This window comes from Myotis brandtii, unplaced genomic scaffold, assembly GCF_000412655.1.
Source record: "Myotis brandtii unplaced genomic scaffold, ASM41265v1 scaffold1563, whole genome shotgun sequence".
In the NCBI taxonomy this organism is placed as follows: domain Eukaryota; kingdom Metazoa; phylum Chordata; class Mammalia; order Chiroptera; family Vespertilionidae; genus Myotis; species Myotis brandtii.
In genome coordinates, this window is record NW_005355679.1 from 115239 (window position 1) to 117174 (window position 1936).

Below are 1936 nucleotides of genomic sequence, written 5' to 3' on the forward strand. Positions count from 1 at the left end.
AACATAAAATAACATTTTAATAAAAATGAACATTTTTCTTGAATATTAACTTACCAGATACTGAATAACTGCACAAATTAATAAGCATAGAGCAAATAAATCTATTTTTTTTTTGTTCTCCAAAAGCGAAATGTTTCCTGTTGCATACACCAAACAAGTCAGTCCAAAACTAATGATGGGGCAATCAGCTGCAAAATATTCACTGCTAGTATTAGTGGAGAGAAATGGTGCGCCTGTGTGTAAGGCGCGTAAAGGAAATGAATGCAACACGATTATAGTAATCAGTCATTAGCGAACATTGTAGTTCGTTATTAATAACTATGTATAACAGGATATTGTAAAAGTTATGAAATTTTTATTAAAACATTTTTTACATACTGTTATATTGGCTGGGCCGCAAAAATATTCGTTGTGGGCTGCATGCGGCCCGTGGGGTGCCAGTTTGACATGCTGGTCCCGGGCATCCTCCACCCTGGAGACCTAATCCCCCAAGCAGGAAGGAAGGACTGTTACTGGTCCTTACCAGGGGAGGAATAAAAACAGCAGAAATTCCTCTGCTGGGGCACATGCCCAGTAGAAGCCAACATGGCACAAGGGAGGTGCTTTTACTATGAGACATGCACAGTAGGAGCCAAGTTAGGAACCATAGAGGCCTGTCGGTCTAGCCTGGGAAAAGGACTGGATTGGATAAGGGACATAGAACCCTGGAAGATCTAGGAAATGGATTGGTTAGGGGGAGAACCCAATGCTAAGACGATTGAGAAGTTGGTTGGTTTGCAAGGGCTCTAGTTTTTCCCAAGCCCACGATAACGTAATCAGCCTGACAAAAACAAAGCTCTCTCGCACTCTCACTCAGTAGCATGCACTCACCATTTTGTTCCCGCGTTTCTCTCCTAACAGCCATGCGCGGATTCCAAGTGCAGGTCCAAACCCGAGCCTGAGTATGGCAACACAGCGCCAGCCGAGATCGGACTAAGCTAGCTGGACAAGGACAGGTACTGAACTGTACTGGCCAATGGCACAGAATTCTAGAAGCTGGGGAAAGAATATATGGGAACTAGCTTTTTAACTAACTCTTCTATAAATCTGAAGTTGTTAAAAAAAAATAAAAGGTAAAAAATGACATTGACCAAAGAAAGTTCACTATATATCTATAATAATAAAAGCATAATATGATAATTAGACAGACAGCCGGATGACCTTCTGAATGTCCTTCCAGACGACCTTCCGGACAAAGCTGGGGCTGTGAGGGCCGAGCCCCTTGCAAGAATTTCGTGCATTGAGCCTCTAGTTGTTTCATAAGAAGCTCATCATAAAATACTATGCCCAGGAAAATGGGAGATATCTGTAATACTATTAACAATAAAAAACATATTTAAAAAATAAATAATATGCCCACCCCCCCAAAAAAAAAATTCATAGACACTGACAACAGTATGGTGATTACCAGAGGGAAAGGAGGGTGAGGGAGGTAGAAGAGGGTAAAGGGGATAAATGGTGATGGAAGGAGACCTGACTTGGGGTGGTGTATTAAAGAATTGTACACTTGCCCTAACTGGTTTGGCTCAGTGGATAGAACTTTGGTCTGTGGACTGAAGGGTCCCAGGTTCGATTCCAGTCAAGGGCATGTACCTTGGTTGCGGGCACATACCCAGCAGGGGGTGTGCAGGAGGCAGCTGATTGATGTTTCTCTCTCATCAATGTTTCTAACTCTCTATCCCTCTCCCTTCCTCTCTGTAAAAAATCAATAAAATATATTTTTTAAAAAGGAATTGTAGAATAAAAAATTTTGAGAGGAACCAAGATGGCGGCATAGGTTAATGCCGGAGTTTGCTGCCTCGAACAACCACTTCAAAAATACAACTAAAAGACGGAACGGACATCATCCAGAACCACAGGAAGGCTGGCTGAGTGGAAGTTCTACAACTAGGAGGAA